The sequence below is a fragment of the Leguminivora glycinivorella genome, chromosome 4 (assembly GCF_023078275.1).
Source record: "Leguminivora glycinivorella isolate SPB_JAAS2020 chromosome 4, LegGlyc_1.1, whole genome shotgun sequence".
In the NCBI taxonomy this organism is placed as follows: domain Eukaryota; kingdom Metazoa; phylum Arthropoda; class Insecta; order Lepidoptera; family Tortricidae; genus Leguminivora; species Leguminivora glycinivorella.
Window position 1 is genome coordinate 18,543,957 of NC_062974.1, and position 27,533 is coordinate 18,571,489.

At 40.1% G+C, this 27,533-nt stretch overlaps 1 long non-coding RNA gene across 1 annotated transcript; it reads right to left on the reverse strand.

Annotated features, from left to right (window-relative positions):
• Positions 1-839: 839 nt before the first annotated feature.
• LOC125225791 lies at positions 840-27,533 on the reverse strand. Its single transcript, XR_007177019.1, has 2 exons — positions 27,417-27,533; positions 840-1,153 (listed from the first exon to the last, which is right to left on the reverse strand). It is a non-coding gene; the product is annotated as an uncharacterized LOC125225791 (long non-coding RNA).

Here is a 27,533-nt window from a genome sequence, read left to right on the forward strand (position 1 = left end):
CCAGTGAAACAAGTAAAATTATCTGAGATGCTTTTAGCGCACAATCCAATCAACTTTTCTTTTCATTTTTATATTAAAGGAAAAAATGGAAAAATTTACGCTTCCGGCGGGACTTGAACCCGCACCATTTTTGCAATCCGTGCAATGCTCTTACCAATTGAGCTACGGAAGCCACGCCGGACTTCGCAAATCTTTCCATGCCTTTCCTTTTTTTTTTTACACGTCTTAGGGTGACGTCTATTTTTTCCTTTAATATAAAAATGTTTAGAATCGTTAGCAGACGTTTCTGCTTAATAAAAAAATTAAAAAAAAAAAAATTAACTTTTCTTTTATTTTGGGGCCAACTGTGTAGATTTTGTCTCAATGTAGATTGAATCTAAAAGGCGGTTAAAATTTTATGAATTAATATGTTATACTTTGTTTCTCAGGTTGCAATCAATGGGGGTATTCTATGTATTCACAAACCACTGAAATATTAGATAATGTAGTGATTTCGAGATGGTCTCTTACATGAATTGAGCGGACAGATTGACAACGTTTTGTGACGTCACGTGATAAGGGGCGACTTATCATAAACCTGACAAATTAGAACCCATTGTCAGAAACACCTGCTGCCAACGCGTGTACAGAAGTTTGTGATTGTTTGAACGTAAACGGTAAATGGAACAGGCTAAAGGTACAACTGGTACTAGTTAGTAGTAAAAATATTATATTTGTTACACCTGTTTAATGTATTTATTTTACATAAGTACCTAGTGATGGTCTCGACCGAGGGGGAGGTCTACTATCTTCGGTGTCGGGAACTACGCGCTGGTTGTCGTCAATAATTAACGCTCAGATTGCAGATACTAACTTTATTACTTAGTTACAACTGGTTAATTATAATTACTACTAGTAACTGACGGACAGAGTGTCAGGCAGAATGTCAGAAGTTATTTCGCAGAGGACAGAATGAGCTCCTGGTGGTGGTGGTGCGTCTTCATTCGACACCCCTGCTGGGGTGTGAGTGGCCCCTTCCGCGCTGGGCGCTGTGGGGGCTGTGTCGGGGCGCGCCCCATCCATGTGGGGCGGTCTGACGCCGTCATTTTGTGGACGGCTTGGCGATCCGGTGATTGCTAGCCCTACTGCTGCCGGCCGTTATCCAACCAAGCTCCTGAGGATGAGCAAAGGGTTTTATACCCATCTTCCGGTAGTGAGGATATTGATAAGAAAATATGCATGACGTCTGAATTCGAACCGGTCGTAAAATCATAAGATAATTAATTACGTTTCTTTCTAGAAAACACGTACGGAAAAATAGTGTGAAAACTGGATTAGGGCCGGTCGTAAAATAATATGATAAATTACTTTGTTGTCCAGACACCTGAACTGATTAACTTTGCGAATAACAGGATATGACGCTCAAACTGTGATTGATAAGGTTGTAAAATATAATAATAGAGTATACATATGCGCAGCATACTTAACTACCTACTTATGTTATTAATTTGACTTAAGCATGACATGTGTGAAAGTGAGCACGTCTGATAAACAACCATCTTGGTTTTCCTGGTAAGGTGTTTATTTTGCGTACTCAGCTATATATTGTAGCTACAGCTATATACCTATATCGCTCTTCCGTATTGGCGTGACAGAGCTAGACTGCGTTTCGATCGGCGACTAGCTTCAACGATTGTCATTTCGGCTAGGCCGGCTGAGCAGAAAGAGAACTTTCGTCCTACGACTGCTCTTTCCACGCTAAGTTATGTACAGCATAGCCCCACCTCACGATTTTGATCAAAAACACTTACAAACAAACGTAGTGACACTGTGAGTGTAGTGTGTTTGGACAGACCGTAGAGTGTGAATGCGACCAGTGGTAACGCTGAAAGTGAACGCAGCCGACGCGCGCCAAGGAGGGTAGATCGCGCGCTGTCTACGCAACATTGACATCCACCCGCCTTCGTCAGTTTACCGTGATCATGATGCATGCAACTGCGTCGAAATATCGGAGCTCGACAAAAATCAAAAAGGTAATCACGGTCAATATAAGTCTAATGAAAATAACCGTGAATCATTCAAAACTCTTAACACTTACAAAGTTTTAGTTCATAATAACAACGATGATATAATTATAGGTTCTACACATTTACACTAACTACATATTCGTAATTGACTAGGTACATCATAAGTTACAGTCTTAATAGAACTTTCAATTACAGGCTGAAACACTAAACCGTCGAAAGGCACCATTAATTGAAAACCAGAGTTCATTCAACTTTGACTGTACCCTCGTATGGACGACATCTGGCATGCCGACTACCCTGTATATTCTCTTTACCTACTAAATTACTCGATTCGAGTTTACCAATGTAATTAGAACCTCAGTTCCTAACAAGATCCGTAGTAATCGGTCCCGCGTAGCCTGGCCTGACTTTTGTAAAACGATTTGAATACCGCGCCTGAAACTGTCTACCTTAATGTGCCATTAGGTGGCGCTGATGCAGGTACGACCCTTATCCAAAACGCACATATAGTTGAGAAGTTGGTCGGAAAAATTGGAAGGGACGAAGGGGTTGCAGCATGTGGCTTTACGGCCGTCAACAGTTGAGGCGGTGCTAGGGAAAAGCAGTTGCGGTATTGAAACTTTTATGTATTTCTATTCAGTAGGATTAGACATATATTTATTGAGTATGATTGCCCGTCAGCAATACGATTTATGTATAGACTTATTTCTGATCTCTCTCACTCAATTTGATTGCCAATTGCGACTTATTTAAGCTTACGTCAGGCGGAGAGATCGTTTTGCCAGTCACTTTTAAAATTGTTGAGCTGTATTGGATAATCATTGATTGACATCAAATAAATAAAATAAATATTATAGGACAGTCTTACACAGATTGACTGAGTCCCACGGTAAGCTCAAGATGGCTTGTGTTGCAGGTACTCAGACAACGATATATATAATATAAAAATACTTATATACATAGAAAACATCCATGACAGGAACAAATATCTGTGCTCATCACACAAATAAATGCCCTTACCGGGATTCGAACCCGGGACCGCGGCGTAGCAGGCAGGGTCACTACACGCTAGGCCAGACCGGTCGTCAACCAATAAAATATGTATGTATTATAGTCAACCAATTGTAACCCTAGGACACTCTACAACCATGTCGAAATGACAAGCAGTACGAGATTTCTTACAATATGATTTATAACGTCACTATGACATAGTTCTACTGTGGTCTAGGGTTACAATTGGTTGATTGTACAAATACATCATGTTTATAAAAATTAAAAAACTTATAGTAATGTTCTCTATGGTTATGTAGTTAGGTATTTTATTAAATCACGCGTATATTGTTAAGCTAAGTTTCACCGCTACAGTCTGTAACTTGTGGCAACACAATAACATATGCTATGAACATTATGAGGGAATACAGGCCAAATTAAAACGAGGGCATTTTGTTTAGACTGTCTACTTTCAAAATATGCATATGTGCTATTTTAGTTTATTTTGCATTTTTTAAGGGGTGCTATTTAAACGAAAATCAAAAAAAATACTTTTTTTACGCAAATATAGTCCAAATTCATATCAAAAATACTAATTGAACAGCAAAATTTGCAACTCAAAATATTACTAAATACACTTCAATATATATTCGTGGCGTGCATCTATTTTAACTTTTAGTAAAGCTTTTTCATGATTGCATCGCTAATAATTACTAACGCACAGTATACCTAGCAACGCTTTTTTTTTTAAATGTAGCTTCTATTTTTACATAATATACAGCAGTTTAATCTAAATGACACAGCATTTTATTCTAATTGCAATCATTTTTTTTATTAATTACAACATAAAGTGACCAGCAAAAAAAAAAAAAATTTAAAGCGCATTCAGAAAAGAACGGCTTTTTTAACCGCCGCCTAAAATATCTTAAAAGAAGGTGGTTCTCTATTAGTTAGTATTTTTTCTTAATGTTTGTTCCTCGATATCTCCGTCGTTACTGGACCGATTTTGAAATTTTTTTTGATTGGTTGTATATACATACAGATTGGTCCCATTTTTCTCAGAACCCAGTTCTGATGATGGGAACCTGGAGAAATCGAGGGAACTCCTCAAATCTTCAGATCTTCTTCTGCCTTTCAAGGCATACATATGGCGATTTTTGTGTTTTTAAAAGAACAGCATGCATTTACGTACGGAACAGTGACATTTGGTGCAGTGGAACTGCTGATGATGGTCAGAACGGAACTCCTCAAATCTGAACGGCACGCTTATAGTGACTTTGGTATTTTTATAAGCACAACATGCACTTACGTCCAGAACAGTGACATTTGGTGCAGTGGAACTCCTGATGATGGTCAGAACGGAACTCCTCAAATCTGAACGCCACTCTTATAGTGACTTTGGTATTTTTATAAGAACAGCATGCACTTACGTCCAGAAAAGTGAAATTTGGTGCAGTGGAACTGCAGATGATGGTCAGAACCGAACTCCTCAAATCTGAATGGCACACTTATAGTGACTTTGGTATTTTTATAAAAACAGCATGGATTTCAGAACAGTAACATTTATTTTGCATATTGACTTTTCAAGTCAAATTTTGTCAAGCTTCTATTTCTTATAATCGGATTCATGAGGAATTGAGGAAACTCCTCAAACCCCGGTATACGTATATTGATTTTTGTTGCCATCAAATAATTAAAGCATTAAAAGCAGTTTAAAAAAATACCTACACATTTCTACATAATCCAACATTCGCAAGTAGCTTTCACCAGAACCCCAAAGGCGGCGGTTTTTTTCTCTTAAAACTTATTGACTACTTCTAACCTAACCTAACCCACTTTTCTCACAAAAGTTTGTTTCCGTGAGGGTGAAAGTTCTAACCTAATCTAACCCACTTATCTCACAAAAGTTTGTTTCTCTGAGAGTCGCAGTTCTAACCTGGATCCCACTGGCCCGGGAAAGACAAGTGGGTATGTCCGACTCCCATGGACTCCCTTGGGGTGTTCCGACGCTCGCCTTGGGCGGGGTTTCGGGAACACGGTTGTAGACCACCGTTGCCCCGCCAGCGTTGCCCTTGCGGGCCCGGCTCTTGTGGCTGGTCATGCAGCCTACTCCGCTGAAGGTACCCTTAAAACGCTTGAGGGCCTTCCAGCACAGAAACTCTTCAGGCGGGTGATGTAGCTCCCGGTCCATCACCCGCAAGTTTCGGTTAGGGCGGCATCAGTCTCTCTGCGAAGACTCTTCGCCGCCTGCCTGGCCTTCTGCGGCGCTGAGCTCGCGCACTTTTTCGGCGGCCTCCTTTTGCGTCATGACAACGACGCTAAAGGTGGTCACTGCCTCCCACTCCTCTTCACTGCTAAGCATATGGCGTATTAGCGCCGGCAGTGAGAGATCACCCCCTATAACCGTGAACAGGGCAGCGCGAGGCTCATCCCAAGCAGGGCACTCTTCGCGCGTGTGTTGGGCCGTGTCCACTGCTCTTCAATCACAATGGTGACACGCTGTAGTAGGCTCTCTTCCCACCCTCTCACACAGGTACCAGCCGAAGCAGCCGTGCCCCGTCAGGAGCTGTGTGAGATGGAAAGAAGGTGCGCCGTACTTACGTTCCACCCATTCTTTTAGAACGGGCCGAACAGCGGCCGCTTCTTTCTGGTTCCCGGCTAGCTCCCGGGATCTCCAAACGCTCGAAGAGCACTTCTCGTGTTTCTTCTCTCCACTTTTGGATTTCTTGAGGGGCAGGCCAGTTCTCTTCCCTCCTTGCTGCCGTCACCCGCCAATAGACCGCGGTTTGAACCTTGGCTTCAAGGTCCCACGGCGGGCTTCCGGCTAGTAGGCTAGCTGCCGCGTACGAATTGTCGCGGTACGCTCGAGCCACCCTGAGAACTATAGCTCGTTAAGGATGACGCAGAAGGGCCTCACTTTTAGATCTCAGGGTGTCCGCCCATATTGGCGCCCCGTAGAGGGCCATTGAACGTACCACGCTCATATAGAGTCGTCTACATGCTCCTCCTGGCCCGTCCAGATTTGGGAGAATACGCCCAAGCGCGCCGGCAGCAGCCAGCAATTTTGGGGCCAGACGCTTGAAGTGTTCCTCGAACCTACCGTCGAGAACGAGTCCCAGGTACTTCATCGTCGACCCGATGGCTATGGAAGTTCCCCCCACTGTAATTTGGGCTCCCTCCGGAGGTTTATTTCGAGGCCCGTGGAAGACCGGAACCTCGGATTTGTGCAGTGCGACTTCCAGACCTAGCGCCCGAATCATATGCACTACGTGTGCTACCCCAGCTGTGGCTACATAGGCGGCCTCCCTGTAGGTTCTGCCACGGGCCGACACGAGAGTGTCATCAGCATAGCAGGAGATGCTGACCCCCCGCAGAGTGGCCCCGCGTAAGACCCAATCGTATCCAATGTTCCACAGGAGCGGCCCCAACACCGAGCCCTGTGGAACACCGCACGCCATTTTCCGTCTTCCCCAGCCATCTTTAGTTGGGAATACCACAACGCGCCCGGCAAAGTATTCCGCCACTGTGTTTTGTAGATGATTGGGCACATTGTGATATTTGAGTGCCGCCTTTATTGTCTCCCAGGGTAAGGTATTGAATGCATTCGAAATGTCTAGTGACACAGGCATCACAGTCCCACCCCTGGGAGATCTCCTCTTCTGCGAAGTCCCTTATGTGGGCAATTGTGTCTAGTGTCGAACGCTGCGGACGGAAGCCATATTGGCAATCGCTCAGACCCGGCTGCATGCTCTTAACGAGACGGGCGGCGACTATACTTTCTAAGACCTTGCTCGTCTCGTCAAGCAGCACTATGGGGCGATATGCTGACGGCTGATCAGGTGGGCGCCCGTTCTTCCGAAGGAGCACCAACTTGCCTGTTTTCCACCTATCGGGAAAACGTCCCTGGGTTAGGCACGCAGTGAAAAGGTTTCTGACTCTTTCCTCCATCTCGCTGAGCGCGACTACCAGGGCTCGCCCAGGTATGCCGTCTGGCTCGGGTGCTGTCTTTTTGGAGCGGAGTTTCAAGACAGCAACACTCAGTTCGACCTCCGTGACTGGCGGTACCTCTCTAACCACGTCTGGTGGTATGGCACAACCAGATGCCATAGCTGGTGGCACAAAGCCGCCCCTTTCTAGGAAAAGAGCACTGACAACTCGTTCCAAAAGATCCGGCTCGAGACTGCTGGTCAGTGGGGGGGGGGGGGGGCAGGGCCGGAGCTTTTGCCTTACGCTCCGATACGATCTGCCCCATGGATCCCTGAGCGCTTCCCTGGCCTCTTTGGCCTGCGCGATAGCATTATGCAGCGTTTTACGAGCGGCCCTGTACAATTCGTAAAAAGCATCTTCCTCTTCTTGAACTCGGATGCGCCTTCTTCTACTTCTTGTGTATTGACGGCGCGCAGCCACGCAAGCGTTTCGCAATTGATTCTGGTAGTGAATTCTAGCAATGAGTTCTGGTATCCACCAGTACACCCGTCGTTTCGTCGAAAGAAGTTTTGCTCTAGGCATCGCTGCGTCGCAGATGCGAATCAGCGCAGCTCCGAGTTGTTCCACCTCATGCTCAACCCTAACGTCCACTGAACCATTAGGTACTTTGCCCCCAAGACTCAACGATGGCCGCCTCCTTGGGCACAGTTCTAACTTTTTTTTTTTTTGACCCAGGGGAATCCGTTATGGATCCCACTGGCCCGGGAGAAGCCAGTGGGTATGTCCGACTCGCACGGACTAAACCCCCTGGGGCGTTCCGCCGCTCGCTCTTTGGACGGGGTTTCGGGCACTCGGTTGCAGGCCTCCGATACCCCGTCAGCGTTGCCCTTGCGGGCCCTTCTCGAAGACTGCTTAGGCAGCTTACTCCGCTGAAGGCCCTCGGAACACGGGAGGGCCTTCCAGCTCGGAACCTCGTTTAGGTGGGTGATGGGACTCCCGATCCATCACCCGCAGGTTCCATGGGCGCCAGAAGAGTTCCGGCGCCCGGCGGTGGACATGGTCTTTGGTTCCACCGCTAACCTAGTCGGCCGCAAAGGATAGGGAGAACGGCGCACCGTAATACCGGCACTCCTCTTCCCTTGCGGCCCCACCAATGCCGCTACAGCGGAGCGGCCCCGCCAAGGTCGCAGGGGGTAGGGAGAGTGGCGCACCGCTATACCATCACGCCTCTCCTCCTGCGATCCCACCTCGGCTACCGTGGGAGGGCACAGAGCGGCATCCCATACTGCCGGATCTTCCCTCCCACGGCAGTCCTCCCAAATTCGTCTCAAGTGGGCTTTACAAGCCCATTTGGAGCATCCTCCTCGGGCCAGCTCGTCCAGCAACAAGCCAGCCCTGGGTACCTCTTAGCTTCGCCGTGGGTGACCAGTCCACGGTTACTAAGCCCCCCCACCACGGCAAGGTGGGCACCCTCAGGAGGGGGGGGGGGGCACAGTTCTAACCTAACCTAACCCACTTTTCTCACAAAAGTTTGTTTCCGTGAGGGTCGCAGTTCTAACCTAACCTAACCCAATTTTCTAGCAAAAGTTTGTTTTCGTGACGGTGACAGTTCTGTTCCTTAGAAACAATGCAATGAATGATATTGTAGCTATAATAATTATTAAATTAGCTGAACGTGAATACTTAAAAAATAAGAAAAAAGGATGTATGCTCTTCGAATTGAATAATTTGCTATGAAGACGGGTAAATTGCTGCGCAATTAGTATTTTTGATAAGATTGTTGTATTTTTGTTCCTAAAGGAATTTAATTGTCTTGCATTACAGGAAAAAAGTAATGTCGTGCTGATGTGTATTTTGGAATAATCTGCATTACTAGTTTTGTTAATCATTTAGTTTATTTGCAGTGAAGTAATTAATTTGATGTACAGAAGTATATTATTGATGACGATAAATTGATAGGCGATTATTTTTTTGCTGTGCGCTTAATAATATCCCTTTTTTAAGGGCAGGTCAAACAAGTAGTTGGGTGTATTTCGGGTTCGGGGACCATTATAATAAGTATTAGCATTACTTTAAACAGTTTAAACTAAATGACTTCCACCTAGGCAAGCTTCATTGACTCCTGTTTACAAAGTAGCTTTACAAATAAAAAAATATCTTAGAGTTTAAAAACATTATTATTAACCATCTATGACCATCTATGATGCGTTCAAAGTCGCAAATGGCGGTCCATATGAAATTGGTCGTATTCCATGCTGGTTGTTTGCTAAATGAAGCAATTCAGCAATTCTTGTCTTGTCAATCTAAATGAAAAAATGTATAGAGAAAATATATCTTATTCTAAGTATTTTTACTCGGATTAAATAGCCCCAAAATATTAATTAAAATAATATGACATAATTTTCCTCCAAGTCGACTGGTCAGCTTGTAGCGACGTCTTCTCGACAAGACACTTTCTTACGATATTAACAGTCAGTGCGATTAATTAATTATATTGTCACTTGTCATGGCAATATCCAGCGAATGCGAGCAATAAACGAACAATATGATTAATTGTTATTATGGAGTTGGTGCCTACCTTGTATGAATTTATTTTAGTGACAATTTAGAAAAGTTCTTAGCAATATATTTTTATGAATGATAAAGAAATTTATTTACATGCAAAAATTTACGTATTGAAGCTTACTTACTTAACCTTTCGTATGCGTCTGTCAAAAAATTGTCATTAATATATTAGTCATAATAACTACATGTTAAAGTTGAAACAATATGGAGCAGATCTGCTCCTAAGCATACGAGAGGTTAATAACTAGCTTAAATATAAACTAGGTACCTAAATGATTTTGGTGGCATTTTCTATCTATATTGCAACGCTGATACCTACTGAAATACCTACGTTGTGCAAAGAAGTCGCCAACACTTTAGTTTAAATTCAAACGCTACGCGCCTCCAGCAAAAATCTGCACATAAAACCTAAAGTAACGTCTTCAAGAAATGTTCGTTGGAAATATCACGTAATTTGATAATAGTAATCTAAGACAAAAACCCACTAGTGAACTACGGCAAAAAGCAGACTAAGTTTTAATTGCCGTACCTAAATAAATTACAGATTAAAAAATATTTACATTTATGAACAACCTTTTTCATTATCAGCAACCTTATAATTAAATTAACGTTTAATTCACTTTTTAATTTTAAGTAGGTAATCCTTTTATTTTTCCATGGCGGAAAATCTTACCTATTGATAAAGAACCTCAGAAAATGTTACTTTTAGTTACTGCTCCGCCCTGCTACAGTGATATATCCTCGACGTATATTTCTTCTAGTTAGCTGCAGAATGATTACCCCTGGGTGATATCAATCACGACACAGCTTTTTATTTATTGCCCGCATTACTGAGATACTTATCTTGTGATGAGACTTAACTAGGTTTGTGGTAAGGCTCATTTTCGGCGATAACGTTTGAAAGAAAATAGGATTATGTTTATAAAAATATAAACAGTATGTACTTAGTTGGTATCATAACCCACGAATCTTTTATAAATAAATTTGTTACGTCTGAAGTCTACATAAATAATAGTGAAAGAATAAACTGAGTATATGATGTACATAAATATTATGATGTACTTATGTTTTATTCCACTCGTTGTCAAAGAGCCTTCAAAATAGTATTTTATACAATCGTGATATAATACAAAGCTTTTCAGTCGAGTACCATGTTTAGGCCACGAAGCTTGCTGAGTGGCCTAATAGTACGGTACGAGAGTGAAAAGCTTAATTATATCACTATTGTATACAATACTTTTTCTACGAGTCATCATCTTCATCATCAATGGACAGAAATATCATCATTCTTGCAAGTTAAAATTAATGTTACTAGAGTCGTTCACCGTTGTATCAACATCGAATTACCTAGCAACCAATTGTTTGTAATAACCGTCTCTGATTGGCCGATAACGCGACAGATAAAAAAAAATGTGTTTCAGATGCAGGAAAATTTGCCAGGTATCGCAAATTAGTATAGAAATTGTATGAAGTTCTATTTTTGAAATTATTACAGTTAACTAAAGTCAACCAAAACGAGCTTATTATAATTGAGTCGGAACTGCCATAGAGTATCCAACACTGAAAAGTTAGCACTTATAGTTTAGTCTGTGGGGCCTAATTGACAGATTATAGTCGACAAGTAGAAAAAGTTATTTTTAAATTTTGTAGTGGCCGATGCGATTGAAATCTTTACGTCAATGACCATTGAAATAATACCAAATCATTCTACTAATAGAATATGCAGATTTTAATTTTAAAAGTTAGATACCTACAAGTGTTTAATATGTTATCTTTCAAATAGTGTACCAATAAAGAGCATTCTATCCGTGTGAATTCTTTATGTGTTTTTTTTTATATTACACCAACACAGGATATAAGTACTAACATCGTTTATTACATCCAATCATAATCCATCTTACTGTAAAACATCATAAAAATCGAACATTTGTTCATTTATCGTAAGGTACCCAACTATTAATTAAGTGCCCCGGGCAGTCGACAAGACAGCCCTCCGACAGTCTGACATGTCGTGTTTTTGACAGACCTTCGTTAAATAAATGCTGCTATTTTTTCAGCATGACGAAAACAAATGTGCTATACCTTAATGTTTTGTATTTAGGTATAAGATTAGTGGTTCGTAAAAAACAATTTATCTTTAAATTAAAAACTGGCAATGATGTTTGGTCTAATTTATAATTCAATTGAAAAAAAAAAACGTCAAATCTTTCTCTTGGCAACTTAAAAAAGCGAATAATCCCACATGCCCTTGATAGATTAAAACGAGAACCAAAAAGGGAGTGTAAATTAGTATCTTACGAATTTCACACACCCTTTGTCAGAATTTGAGGTTTATAAAAAAGCAAATAAGGTTGCTATACAATCCAAGTACTGCAAGGCTGTGTGAAATTCCTTTACATATCTTTTTTCCGGACAGGATTGGTAGTATGATGTCAATATTTCAATTTGGGGAAAGTATTCATCCCCCTATATCGCATAGAATATTATATATTTTTAGTGTTATTGTACTTACATTTTCGTTTCAAAAACTTCAAAACAACACAAACTACCTACCTACACATGCTTCATAATTTACAATGAAAGTCAATAACATTTTTGCCGACGCTACTGTCCTTGAAACGACTGTACCTTTTTCATTAGTGTAAATTCCCTTTTAATTAAATTCCAATAGCCGCACCTTGACCTTATAGTTGACATTTCAACATGGTAGTTATTAAAAGACTTTGATGTGTCCCAGTCTATTACAAATGAAAGACGATATTAGTTTTCAATTAGATGTCTGTATTGTTTCACAATTACTGTGTTTTGTCTATGATTATGTAGGTATGTTTCATGTAGCATGAAGAAACTTAGATGCTTATTACATTTGAGAGACCCTTAAAGAATGGATAGAGATATATATTATATTATTTTTATAATAAATTAACACATTTTAGTTCATTGTCGATATTAAAAGTAGTCAAATGTCATAAGGAATTTTAAATAAAATCACGATAACACAAACGTGTTATACTAATTTCAGTCTGCCGAGGGCCAGTTTCATCAACCACATTTGACAGACACATCATCGTCATGCAACAGACGTCTATGGAACTTCCCATACAATACAATTTAACGAATGCTTCAACGGTGACAGACGGTTTGATGACCGGTCCTAAGAAGTACTAACGTTCACCTAACTAGCACGACAAATACGAACATTTCCAATGAAATACGATGGAAAACTATTATGAATTACATCTGCAATTAAATATCATAATGCTCTTTTCATTCTTGCGAGTATAGCAATTTATGCTGTCTTCAGTGATACTTTATAGTCAAACTCAAAGTTATGATTGCTATGAATAAATGTGGCTTTCCGACGCAAAAGGATTCTTATACTCCATATGCACTAGGGTCAGGGAAAGGACTTTATAGCACTTGAAGGCTAGATAACTATTGTGTGGAACGTCACAAATTAAGGATATTTTTTTAAAGCCAATTTGAAATTTTATGTTAGAGCATTGGGACGACGAAGCCAACACGAAGAGATCCTTTCGACACTTTTCTGAAATGTAACGGGTATTTTATGATTTAGTACCCAGAATAACAGCATAAATAACATATTTTACTTTAGGTACGTAATTAAACATTGTAGGCACGGCCAACATTGACACTAAGCAATGCTTATCTCCAAGAACCAAATCATTCAAAAACATACCGCGTACCGAGTCGTTACGTTAAACGTAAACGAGACAGAAACGAAAAAATATGTTAAACAAGCAATTCGAATCGGGAGCACCTGACGAGGTGCCTGGGCCGTTATTCTTAAACCATTCGACATTTGGATACGCAATAATGTGTTATTAATTTTGCAATAAAATGTCAATTTTAATCGACAAATATTTGAGTTGACATCATATTGCAAAATGCATGTGGGATAACACATTATTGCGTATCAGTTATATTTCTTACTGTGTGGGTTCACGCATTGATATAAAAGCATCTCTTTACTATGCGTTTTAGCGACGCGAGCGTAAACCCAAAGGAAAATGTAGGTACCTACGTATTTTTTCTTTAGTAAATAACCATTTTGGGGCCGCTATTCTCGTTCTTCATACAACGAATGCTATTTTCAGTGGCTTTCGTCACTTTATCGCGTTCATAATATATCGAGATCCTATTCTTCTTATCCTATTCTAAAGCGTAAAAAATCAGGGTAGAAGCTCTAGTCTTAAAACATTATTATCAAAGTTTTGACCCAATTCAAACTTGCAAATTATTCGTTACGTCAAATACTTGCTCTAGATATGATAATTATTGGATGCATATCCAGCCAGTCAGTGTCAAAAGTCAAGTTTTTGTTTGAACTAACGTCAAAATTGACTCAGACATATTCGATCTATGTCAGAATCTAACATTCAGTGTATATTCAAGTTCAAATTGTGTCGTATGTTATGATGCCTGGCACTCGATCTGCGACAAAATCAGCCCACTTTTTCCTTACGTCTCAAAAGTATTTTGTCTCTCGTCCTAAGAATCGCTCCCACGGTCGTAACACGTTCGCGTTACGTCGCCGAAATGTTTTCGCGAATTTTGTTCCATCATACAGGTGCGGATCAACGGGAGCATTGTTTCCGAGCGACGAACACTGGGCCAAATGTTTATTGTATTGTAAATCGTGCTCTTGAACTTGCCCTGGGTAAGGGCGTTTACATAAAAATAATATGTGCATAATATGTGCTGGTTACTTTGTACTGAATACTTGCGATCGTATTTTTTAAGGAGCAATGAACCTATGAATTAAAGCGCTGTGGCCAGGCAGTAAGAGCGTGCGACTTTCAATCCGGAGGTCGCGGATTCGAACCCCGGTTCGTACCAATGAGTTTTTCGGAACTTATGTGCGAAATGCCATTTGATATTTGCAAGTCCCTTTTCGGTGAAAGAATACATCGTGAGGAAACAGGACTAACCCCAATAAGGCCTAGTTATCTTTCGGGTTGGGAGGTCAGATGGCAAATCTTGAGATTAGTTGTCAAATCGGACCCAAGGCTTTCAAGAGCCGTATCGAATGCCGGGATAGCGGAAGGATCCGAGGATGATTTGCGCGTACTTTGTAAGTGTACCAGAATTGTCTTCGGGTCAGTGGACACTTGTATACGCGAAACGGTGACATTTGGATAATGACTGCCTGCAGAAACATTACTATAGCGTTGCGTCGTTTTTAATGCAGCGGCGTTGTTACTATCGAAACTACATACATTTTCTTGCTGTCGAGTAACTTATTACCTACATAGGTACTCATTGTACTTATTGTCAGTGCTACAGAGTTGCGTTAATATATAATATTAAGAACATGTTTGCGTACTAACTGAACGAGTAGTTGTTTAATAATCACTAAATCAAAATCAAAATCAAAATCAAAATAATTTATTCAGCAAATAGGCCACAGGGGCACTTTTACACGTCACATGTACATATTTAGAAAATATTTAAAATTGAGTTGAAATTACAATTGATACTATTATATACTAATTCTAAGTTCTAACTAATAAAGTTAACTCTATACAATTAATTAGAGATGTAGAAGGTCTCTAAATGTCGAATTAAAACCAAGAACTACACTAAATATAAAAAGTACAAATACAAAAAAAAAGTCTAATAACTAATATTTGGTATTCAATTATTTACCTAATAAATCACAAAAATTCCTATCGTTATTTATTGAAACATAAATAAAATTCCAAAAACAAACGCGAGGAATCCAAATTGAATCTAGATTTATTCATAACAAAGAACCTAACAAATATGAATATAAAAATTGATGAACGGTTCGTCCTATTGAATATCGATAGGGTAATTTTAGTTTAGTACGGGTAGTTTTGTTTATTTGATGCTATTATAAATATTTATTGAGTTGTTTTTGAATCGTTACTGATGATAATTGGACGGAAAACTCTTCATCTGTTTGGGTGAATAGTCTTTTTAGTATTCGTAAAGAGAAATTTAGGATTTTATAAGTGAATTTTCACGACTCAAAAATTATAGAATTCTGCCAAATGCATGCCGATGTTTTGGATAACTGATATTTCCTATAGTGTTTACTGTTTAGGCGGCAGCAACTGCTAGGCTCAACGTTATCTAGCAATTAATGCAGACCGATTTCGTATGTAAATTTTATTTTCCAGATTGAACAAAGTATAGGTATGTTAAGTACACATTTACCTAACCATGGAACTGGATTTGCACCGCGTTTGTAGGTAGGTATTACCCACCGCTACACTACAGCCCTACACGTGATCCCTGGGTGGTGCTGACAACCTGGCAACCGTACTGTGGTATGACCTCACAGTTCTAATTACCTACATACCATACGATAACTGACACATTTCACGAGAATCGGTTGAGAATTGCGACCTGTAGAGCAGAACATCCGGACATACAAAAGCAAATTGCTTCAGTTAAAACGTAGCCCTCGCTATCGCTTCGGTAAATTAAAACAACTATTCGTCTTTCCCATCATGAAAACCATACGGGGACCTTTGGGAGGCGTGCGCGGAGCCGAAGCCAACACGTAGTTGCCCTTTTGACACTTTAATGAAATGTAAGGAGTACACCGAGCGAATGCTGCCCTTTCCCGTTTCACAACAAACCATTCATTATTCGCATTGTGTTATATATTCGTATTGTCTTATTCGGTTACCGCGATAGTTACCCATAAAATAAAACTATGGAAACGGATCATATCGCGTATAATGAATTTACAATTCATCCCGACGTTTCATTATACACGATATAATCCGTTTCCATAGTTTTATTTCATGAAACCTTTCGTTATCATTAAGTAATAGGAAAGACTCACTTTTAAATAATAGTGTGCCTACTCTAGTATAAAACCACAGTATAATAAAGAGTAGTATCGTACAGTATGGCCACTCCCGCTCCCCACTGAAAGTGCCGCCCACTCCCTCTCGGTTACCTCACAGTTACTGCCTGTCAAAAACGTGAACAGTCAATCTGTCATATGTCACTCATACAAACATAGTACGCGTTCTTCTGTGTGCTAGGAACGCGCCTCTTTCATAGAGGTATATTTGGTCGCCAGTCTCCTTTACTCCTTCAGTAGTTATCCATTATCCACAACTAGCCCCGCAATTCCCCGAGATATCACACCATTTTAAAAGAGAAAAGCTGAAATATGACCGTTATTAGATATGTGGTCATATAAATCCAGGCACCGTCTAATCCAGTCGCGACAGGCTACAAGCCCGTAATAGATGAACGCCGCGCGCCGTTCCGCTGGCTAACTCTGTAATGTAATTTCAAACAATGACATTTTGCGCTTTTTTTAATATTACGTCGGTGACAAACAAGCATACGGTCCACCTGATGGAAAGCGGTCACCGTAACCTATGGACGCCTGCAACTCAAGAAGTGTCACATGCGCGTTGCCAACCCATCAGAAACTTGTACACTCCCTTTTGCTGTGTCATTTGTGTTGTGTACATACGACCAGCCTCGTGTTGTCACGCACCCACATAACGATAGATAAACGTATGCTCAATGAGCTAACAACTGTGACATATCCTGATTTAAACTTTCACGATTATTACACATCATTATTTTACGCGATTAAGTCCCGATTTTAAAAATAATTATGTGTGACATGTCCGTTGGCGGCTTGTACTTATTGTTACTCTGAGCATACTCCTATACCATGACCGAAGTTTGACGGCAGTTCAAGGATTAACAGAGTTATTTCTTTCTAATTCATAATTATGCCATTCGATTAATTACGGTTATTAAAAATCAAATAACTATCTTATCAGAGCACTTAGCCAACGTCGAAATCGCTTACGATAACATATTATGCATGACGTTGGTTAGGTATCCTGTGTTAGTAGTGTACCAACCCTAATAATTGCTAAGTAGCAATAAAAGCCGGTATCACCCGATCAGGACAGTGTCCACCCACTGGTAGCAAATGTGCGTCTTTCCGAGCTAACTCAGTAATGTAATTTCAAACAATGCCATTTTGCGGCGCGCTTCCTCACTCCACCTACTTTTGCTCTCTTATTTATTACTTGCACAGCGAACGTGCTCAACGCGAATTTGTTTTCATAATATTTCTCACGAGCACCGCTCGAGCCTTATGTGTTCACGGCTCGTGAACAACAAACAACCTTCACTTCAAGATCTTAGCTCCAAGTTTAAATGTACGTGAAACAACGATTCTGAGTACGTACATCTGTCTCCTTATTTACTTTATTGCGACATTTTATAATATTCAACGTTTTGTACGATAACGCGCAAGACGTTCATCTGTTATGAACAAAGAGCTTTTTATTCTCATTAGGGAAGAGTTGGAATCATTGTAGATATATTTACTTTTGTTACAGACTGTGAACAGCTATATGAACCGGTAATCCAAATCGTCGAATTGCTATACCTAAATAATGCATCAAAATTCTGAAACGTCGTTTCATTTCATATTGCTAATAAAATACTCCGTTGACACTGTTTTCAATCTAAAAATGTAACGGTAAAGTTTATGACAGCCGGCGGACATAATTTGCGTTAATTACTGATGACGTCGTAAATAATGAAATGATACATACATACATACATACATACAATACATACATACAATCACGCCTGTATCCCATAAAGGGGTAGGCAGAACACATGAAACTACTAAAGCTTCAGTGCCACTTTTGGCAAATAAGGGGTTGAAAGAGAACGAAACTGTGACATTGCAGTGACAGGTTGCCAGCCTCTCGCCTACGCCACAATTGAACCCATATCCCATAGTCGCCTTCTACGACACCCACGGGAAGAAAGGGGTGGTGAAATTCTTAACCCGTCACCACACAGGCAAGAAAATGAAATGAAAAGATAGTTAGGCGTATATGTAACTTACTTTATTTATTGTAACCAGATAGTACACACTTAATTTAATCCTAATTAATAGACTTTCCAGTAATGTCATCATTCATCAATTTCATCGTAAATTCACTTGCCTTTTTGCCATTATTTGGGGTCGGGTAGATCTTCTCGTTCCATTCCTCTGTATCAGCCGTCATTTCCATACTACTACGAGTACCTTTCACTCTCATATCAGTCCAGTTATGTAACAAATTAAATTAATCAACAAATAATAACAAAGTTTCGAGTATTAATGCAAATTCGGCCAATGTAATAAGAAATTTCAACATTTACTTAGCTACATCAGCTCTGTTTGAGTGCTTGTCCAAATCCTATTATTATCTAGCTACAAACATTTGCACAATGCCATTGGTACCATCCATGCTCGTGTAAGCACCTGCCACCTTCCGTCGATATGGGTGAAACTTTCCTTTTCAATGAATGTTCCGAAGTCGTTTGCGTTTGTTATTGTTTTCGATTACCGAAGTTCAATGGTAAGGGTTGGTGAAACACGGGCTGTTGATGGAGACTGCAACGCGCGGGTGCTGTGAGGGAATTGTATTCATCTACACGTCACATATGGAGGCTGTCAAACCCTAACGACACTATCATCTCAGACTTTTACTTATTGAATTTATTTAAACGATAAAGCAGTGAGGCATATTATGCTTACCTTTACTTATACTAGGTAATACTAATTACTATTACTAATGTGTAACGTTGATCAGAATCGAACAGACTAATAGAGAATTCTTAACGTTTCTGTCCGCTTAGTAAAGAAGCAAACTGCTTACGCTCCGTAGAGAACGAAACTTTGTCAGTCACGAAACGCGAAAATAAAACCGTGTCATCTTGGTTTGATTCATTGCGGAAATAAGGGCAACGGATCACGGAATACTGAAAAAAAAACGTGGTCTTCTTGCTTACATGATTTGTTGACTGAAACACATATTAAAACGAATCGTACGTGATAACAAAAATATTTTCCTTTGTATTTGATTATTGCATTTCAAGTGGCCTTGTTTAAATCAAACGCTACGTTCTGTTTTGAGCTAAGTAAATCGACTTCTTCATACGTCGTGGCGATGTCATAACGTGTAGCTCCGGAAATGCATAAAACTCGTGATGCACCTGTTTATGGAGCTTTCGATCGACTGCTTTACAAATAATATTACTTATCTTCTTTTGCTGATCGAAAATGTGTATAGGAATAGTTCTAGATACACAACCTATGTTATGTATGAACTTCATGCGTTGTGCTGAACGCCACGTTCTGAGTAGGATCCTCTTCCCGCGTGTGTTTTCGCACCAAGGGACAAACGAGTGAAACTTCGTGGCGATGTCATAACGTTTAGCTTCGGAAAAGCATAAAACTCGTGATACATCTGTTCAAGGAGCTTTTGATCGACTGCTTTACGCATATATTATCTTCTTTTGCTGAACGAAAATGTGTATAGGACTAGTTCTAGATACACAACCTATATTATGTATGAATTTCACGCTTTGTGATGAACGCCACGATCTGAGTCGGATCCTCTTCCCGTGTGTTTTCGCACCAAGGGACAAACGAGTGAAACTTCGTGGCGATGTCATAACGTTTAGCTTCGGAAACGCATAAAACTCGTGATGGCTCTGTTTAATGGAGCTTTCGAGCGACTGCTTTGAGGAGCAGAATTGTCTTCGGGTCAGTGGACACTTGTATACGCGAAACGGTGACATTTGGATAATGACTGCCTGCAGAAACATTACTATAGCGTTGCGTCGTTTTTAATGCAGCGGCGTTGTTACTATCGAAACTACATACATTTTCTTGCTGTCGAGTAACTTATTACCTACATAGGTACTCATTGTACTTATTGTCAGTGCTACAGAGTTGCGTTAATATATAATATTAAGAACATGTTTGCGTACTAACTGAACGAGTAGTTGTTTAATAATCACTAAATCAAAATCAAAATCAAAATCAAAATAATTTATTCAGCAAATAGGCCACAGGGGCACTTTACACGTCACATGTACATATTTAGAAAATATTTAAAATTGAGTTGAAATTACAATTGATACTATTATATACTAATTCTAAGTTCTAACTAATAAAGTTAACTCTATACAATTAATTAGAGATGTAGAAGGTCTCTAAATGTCGAATTAAAACCAAGAACTACACTAAATATAAAAAGTACAAATACAAAAAAAAAGTCTAATAACTAATATTTGGTATTCAATTATTTACCTAATAAATAACAAATATTCCTATCGTTATTTATTGAAACATAAATAAAATTCCAAAAACAAACGCGAGGAATCCAAATTGAATCTAGATTTATTCATAACAAAGAACCTAACAAATATGAATATAAAAATTGATGAACGGTTCGTCCTATTGAATATCGATAGGGTAATTTTAGTTTAGTACGGGTAGTTTTGTTTATTTGATGCTATTATAAATATTTATTGAGTTGTTTTTGAATCGTTACTGATGATAATTGGACGGAAAACTCTTCATCTGTTTGGGTGAATAGTCTTTTTAGTATTCGTAAAGAGAAATTTAGGATTTTATAAGTGAATTTTCACGACTCAAAAATTATAGAATTCTGCCAAATGCATGCCGATGTTTTGGATAACTGATATTTCCTATAGTGTTTACTGTTTAGGCGGCAGCAACTGCTAGGCTTTGAATTAAAATTAAATTAAAGAATTAAAGAATTAAATTTTATTTTCCAGATTGAACAAAGTATAGGTATGTTAAGTACACATTTACCTAACCATGGAACTGGATTTGCACCGCGTTTGTAGGTAGGTATTACCCACCGCTACACTACAGCCCTACACGTGATCCCTGGGTGGTGCTGACAACCTGGCAACCGTACTGTGGTATGACCTCACAGTTCTAATTACCTACATACCATACGATAACTGACACATTTCACGAGAATCGGTAGAGAATTGCGACCTGTAGAGCAGAACATCCGGACATACAAAAGCAAATTGCTTCAGTTAAAACGTAGCCCTCGCTATCGCTTCGGTAAATTAAAACAACTATTCGTCTTTCCCATCATGAAAACCATACGGGGACCTTTGGGAGGCGTGCGCGGAGCCGAAGCCAACACGTAGTTGCCCTTTTGACACTTTAATGAAATGTAAGGAGTACACCGAGCGAATGCTGCCCTTTCCCGTTTCTTCTTCTTCTTTAGTCGTTCCCTCAATGCTGAGGATCGTGACATCATGTCATTCTGTTGAAGACTAGGTCCCTCCATAGGCATCTGTTCCTCGCCAAGCGCATGGCCTCGTGCAGTTTTAATCGCATGGGTGCAGTAATTTGAGCACACCATCTAGTAGGGGGAGGTGCCTGAGGTCTCGTGCCTTCAACTTTGCCCGTCATAATTATTCTCTCCAGGCTATCTGGCGGGCGACGTGAAATGTGACCGAAATAACTAAGAGTATGGTCCTGGCATATTGTTGACAGTCGGCGCTTTATGCGTAGCTCCTCAAGAATGGACTGGTTAGTACGCATTGCCGTCCATGGAATCCGTAAAAGCCGGCGCCAGCACCACATCTCAAACGCATCGATACGTTTATTCATATTTGCTCGGATGGTCCATGTTTCCGAACCATACATAAAGACCGGGAACACCAGGGAACACACCAGTCTAACCTTGGTCTGTTGCAGTATAGCACGGTCCTTCCAGATCTTATCAAGCCGAGCCATGGCACCCTTTGCTATCTGGATCCTCCGAATAATATCCGCGTCACAGCTACCATTGCTAGATATTAGCGAGCCGAGGTAGATAAAGGTGCTGACACAATCGAGATCTTTTAGCTCAAGGCTTCGCGGAGGTGGGTCTTTCCTGTATACAAACATCAGCTTGGTTTTAGCATGGTTGACGTGAAGTCCTAATTTGATGCTTTCAGCTTCTATTCGCCTAAATAGACGACTCATCTCCTCCTCATCGGAAGCCAAGAGCGTTGTGTCATCAGCATAGCGCAGGTTGCATATTGTCTTTCCGCCGATCGATATGCCGCCATCCCAGTTCTCGGTGGACTTGCGTACAATATATTCGCCGTAGATATTGAAGAGCTTGGGAGACAATATACAGCCTTGTCTCACTCCTCTTTCCGGCTTGAATTGGTCTGACAACGTATTCTCAATGCGGACTCTGGCAGTACTTTCGGCATATAGGTTTTCTATGAGATGCGCTAAATGGGCAGGAACACCCATCTCAGACATCACATTGAGCATATTTTTCCATCTAACGCAGTCAAATGCCTTTGCATAGTCAATAAAGCACAGAACCAACGGCTTGTTCCATTCGCGGCATCTCTCTATGATTTGGCGCACGTTAAAAATCTGCTCTCGAGTTCCACGCCCAGGCACAAAGCCAGCTTGCTCAGCAGGTATTTGGTGGTCCAAGAACTTAGCTAATCGTGAGTTTATGATGTTCAAAAATACCTTACTAGCATGTGATATTAAAAAAAAAGCGCAAACGTTTCACAACAAACCATTCATTATTCGCATTGTGTTATATATTCGTATTGTCTTATTCGGTTACCGCGATAGTTACCCATAAAATAAAACTATGGAAACGGATCATATCGCGTATAATGAATTTATAATTCATCCCGACGTTTCATTATACACGATATAATCCGTTTCCATAGTTTTATTTCATGAAACCTTTCGTTATCATTAAGTAATAGGAAAGACTCACTTTTAAATAATAGTGTGCCTACTCTAGTATAAAACCACAGTATAATAAAGAGTAGTATCGTACAGTATGGCCACTCCCGCTCCCCACTGAAAGTGCCGCCCACTCCCTCTCGGTTACCTCACAGTTACTGCCTGTCAAAAACGTGAACAGTCAATCTGTCATATGTCACTCATACAAACATAGTACGCGTTCTTCTGTGTGCTAGGAACGCGCCTCTTTCATAGAGGTATATTTGGTCGCCAGTCTCCTTTACTCCTTCAGTAGTTATCCATTATCCACAACTAGCCCCGCAATTCCCCGAGATATCACACCATTTTAAAAGAGAAAAGCTGAAATATGACCGTTATTAGATACGTGGTCATATAAATCCAGGCACCGTCTAATCCAGTCGCGACAGGCTACAAGCCCGTAATAGATGAACGCCGCGCGCCGTTCCGCTGGCTAACTCTGTAATGTAATTTCAAACAATGACATTTTGCGCTTTTTTTAATATTACGTCGGTGACAAACAAGCATACGGTCCACCTGATGGAAAGCGGTCACCGTAACCTATGGACGCCTGCAACTCAAGAAGTGTCACATGCGCGTTGCCAACCCATCAGAAACTTGTACACTCCCTTTTGCTGTGTCATTTGTGTTGTGTACATACGACCAGCCTCGTGTTGTCACGCACCCACATAACGATAGATAAACGTATGCTCAATGAGCTAACAACTGTGACATATCCTGATTTAAACTTTCACGATTATTACACATCATTATTTTACGCGATTAAGTCCCGATTTTAAAAATAATTATGTGTGACATGTCCGTTGGCGGCTTGTACTTATTGTTACTCTGAGCATACTCCTATACCATGACCGAAGTTTGACGGCAGTTCAAGGATTAACAGAGTTATTTCTTTCTAATTCATAATTATGCCATTCGATTAATTACGGTTATTAAAAATCAAATAACTATCTTATCAGAGCACTTAGCCAACGTCGAAATCGCTTACGATAACATATTATGCATGACGTTGGTTAGGTATCCTGTGTTAGTAGTGTACCAACCCTAATAATTGCTAAGTAGCAATAAAAGCCGGTATCACCCGATCAGGACAGTGTCCACCCACTGGTAGCAAATGTGCGTCTTTCCGAGCTAACTCAGTAATGTAATTTCAAACAATGCCATTTTGCGGCGCGCTTCCTCACTCCACCTACTTTTGCTCTCTTATTTATTACTTGCACAGCGAACGTGCTCAACGCGAATTTGTTTTCATAATATTTCTCACGAGCACCGCTCGAGCCTTATGTGTTCACGGCTCGTGAACAACAAACAACCTTCACTTCAAGATCTTAGCTCCAAGTTTAAATGTACGTGAAAGAACGATTCTGAGTACGTACATCTGTCTCCTTATTTACTTTATTGCGACATTTTATAATATTCAACGTTTTGTACGATAACGCGCAAGACGTTCATCTGTTATGAACAAAGAGCTTTTTATTCTCATAAGGGAAGAGTTGGAATCATTGTAGATATATTTACTTTTGTTACAGACTGTGAACAGCTATATGAACCGGTAATCCAAATCGTCGAATTGCTATACCTAAATAATGAATCAAAATTCTGAAACGTCGTTTCATTTCATATTGCTAATAAAATACTCCGTTGACACTGTTTTCAATCTAAAAATGTAACGGTAAAGTTTATGACAGCCGGCGGACATAATTTGCGTTAATTACTGATGACGTCGTAAATAATGAAATGATACATACATACATACATACATACAATACATACATACAATCACGCCTGTATCCCATAAAGGGGTAGGCAGAACACATGAAACTACTAAAGCTTCAGTGCCACTTTTGGCAAATAAGGGGTTGAAAGAAAACGAAACTGTGACATTGCAGTGACAGGTTGCCAGCCTCTCGCCTACGCCACAATTGAACCCATATCCCATAGTCGCCTTCTACGACACCCACGGGAAGAAAGGGGTGGTGAAATTCTTAACCCGTCACCACACAGGCAAGAAAATGAAATGAAAAGATAGTTAGGCGTATATGTAACTTACTTTATTTATTGTAACCAGATAGTACACACTTAATTTAATCCTAATTAATAGACTTTCCAGTAATGTCATCATTCATCAATTTCATCGTAAATTCACTTGCCTTTTGCCATTATTTGGGGTCGGGTAGATCTTCTCGTTCCATTCCTCTGTATCAGCCGTCATTTCCATACTACTACGAGTACCTTTCACTCTCATATCAGTCCAGTTATGTAACAAATTAAATTAATCAACAAATAATAACAAAGTTTCGAGTATTAATGCAAATTCGGCCAATGTAATAAGAAATTTCAACATTTACTTAGCTACATCAGCTCTGTTTGAGTGCTTGTCCAAATCCTATTATTATCTAGCTACAAACATTTGCACAATGCCATTGGTACCATCCATGCTCGTGTAAGCACCTGCCACCTTCCGTCGATATGGGTGAAACTTTCCTTTTCAATGAATGTTCCGAAGTCGTTTGCGTTTGTTATTGTTTTCGATTACCGAAGTTCAATGGTAAGGGTTGGTGAAACACGGGCTGTTGATGGAGACTGCAACGCGCGGGTGCTGTGAGGGAATTGTATTCATCTACACGTCACATATGGAGGCTGTCAAACCCTAACGACACTATCATCTCAGACTTTTACTTATTGAATTTATTTAAACGATAAAGCAGTGAGGCATATTATGCTTACCTTTACTTATACTAGGTAATACTAATTACTATTACTAATGTGTAACGTTGATCAGAATCGAACAGACTAATAGAGAATTCTTAACGTTTCTGTCCGCTTAGTAAAGAAGCAAACTGCTTACGCTCCGTAGAGAACGAAACTTTGTCAGTCACGAAACGCGAAAATAAAACCGTGTCATCTTGGTTTGATTCATTGCGGAAATAAGGGCAACGGATCACGGAATACTGAAAAAAAAAACGTGGTCTTCTTGCTTACATGATTTGTTGACTGAAACACATATTAAAACGAATCGTACGTGATAACAAAAATATTTTCCTTTGTATTTGATTATTGCATTTCAAGTGGCCTTGTTTAAATCAAACGCTACGTTCTGTTTTGAGCTAAGTAAATCGACATCTTCATACGTCGTGGCGATGTCATAACGTGTAGCTCCGGAAATGCATAAAACTCGTGATGCACCTGTTTATGGAGCTTTCGATCGACTGCTTTACAAATAATATTACTTATCTTCTTTTGCTGATCGAAAATGTGTATAGGAATAGTTCTAGATACACAACCTATGTTATGTATGAACTTCATGCGTTGTGCTGAACGCCACGTTCTGAGTAGGATCCTCTTCCCGCGTGTGTTTTCGCACCAAGGGACAAACGAGTGAAACTTCGTGGCGATGTCATAACGTTTAGCTTCGGAAAAGCATAAAACTCGTGATACATCTGTTCAAGGAGCTTTTGATCGACTGCTTTACGCATATATTATCTTCTTTTGCTGAACGAAAATGTGTATAGGACTAGTTCTAGATACACAACCTATATTATGTATGAATTTCACGCTTTGTGATGAACGCCACGATCTGAGTCGGATCCTCTTCCCGTGTGTTTTCGCACCAAGGGACAAACGAGTGAAACTTCGTGGCGATGTCATAACGTTTAGCTTCGGAAACGCATAAAACTCGTGATGGCTCTGTTTAATGGAGCTTTCGAGCGACTGCTTTGAGGAGCCGTTTTTGAGAATATTAATGATACTTGTTTGAGTATTTTGAGAATGTAAAGTTACTTGAGTGAGTTTGAAAGTAATGTTTGACGCACTTGGAATTCATTATTAGTGTTCTTTTTTAAGTTTAAAAGTTATAAATACGCGTTATGTGTATTGTAGATTTATTAGGTATACGTAGGAATAGGTCACTTAGCAATAAATTGGAACGTTTATAAGATTGATCTCGAAATTATAAGTCCATCCAATGTTTTGGGTTTGTAGTTCTTTGGTTGTGGTTATCTCATGCATTTATTTGATTAGTGTATTAATAGGAATATAGCAAGCCAAATTAAGTATTATTCATTACAACTATAAAGTACATCCGTCAAAGTGGTTTGAGGCAGAAATAAAAGGTGCAATTTGTTTTAAAAACGTCGATGTTGGTGTTCGGAATTAAATTAAGTCATTTTCAAAATTGTTTAGTAATTGTTATACTTACGTTTTTACAAGCAACAAAAAATGCACAATCATTCGCGTGCTGACTGGAAGTTCCCATTAATCGTACGTTTATGCCTCCAGCGTACCTAGCCAACGGAACAACCGCTTACGCTTTGAAGCTCTCCTTATCGCTCTTCTGCAATGGTGCGACAGAGCTAGACTGTGTTTCAATTGCTACGTAGCGTTAACCATTGACACTTAGCTTGGTCGGCAGCAATCTTAATCTT